This window comes from Wasmannia auropunctata, unplaced genomic scaffold, assembly GCF_000956235.1.
Source record: "Wasmannia auropunctata unplaced genomic scaffold, wasmannia.A_1.0 LD335393.1, whole genome shotgun sequence".
Classification (NCBI taxonomy): Eukaryota; Metazoa; Arthropoda; class Insecta; order Hymenoptera; family Formicidae; genus Wasmannia; species Wasmannia auropunctata.
The window spans coordinates 467-1,242 of record NW_012027497.1 but is presented as its reverse complement, the minus strand read 5'-3'; positions in this window follow the sequence as shown (position 1 = coordinate 1,242).

Sequence of the window (776 nt, the reverse complement as noted above, 5' to 3'; positions counted from 1 at the left end):
TTTTGCAGCATGACAATGCTCGACCCCATGTTGCGAAAGTGGTCAAGACATACTTGGAAACGTTCAAATGGGAAGTCCTATCCCACCCGCCGTATTCTCCAGATATTGCTCCCTCTGACTATCACTTTCGATCAATGGCACACGGCCTGGTTGACCAGCACTTCCGGTCTTATGAAGAAATAAAAAATTGGATCGATTCGTGGATTGCCTCAAAAGATGACCAGTTTTTTCGACGCGGGATTCGTACGCTGCCCGAAAGATGGGAGAAAGTAGTGGCCGATGGCAGCGATGGACAATACTTTGAATCATAAATGTATAATCACTAATCAGTTTTTTACAATAAAGCCGAAGAAAGAAGAAAAAAACGGCGGAAGCAAAGTTGTACACCCAAATAAATTTTGTTACGTTTCTACTAATATTCTAGTTCTAGTGAAAAAGTATATTTTAAATAAATTTGATTATCTAGGATTATATATATATATCTTCTCTATATCTCAAATATTTTTCCTATTCGAATTGCACTGGAACTAAATTCGATTTCTAGTTAAATCCTCTTCAGCCAACAGCCAAAAATATGAACTATTTTATTTCACTAACAAATGAGATCTTAAAACGCTAACATGGTACAAGATCTTGGTGCTTCCTCATGTTCTCAGCCAGGAATCGAACCCGGATTTCCACGTTTGCCGGACGGGCGTCATACTATTTATTAGATTGCCGTTGGCAATTTAATTGTGATATTACATACTACTTGGTTCGGAGCTACGGAGATGCAC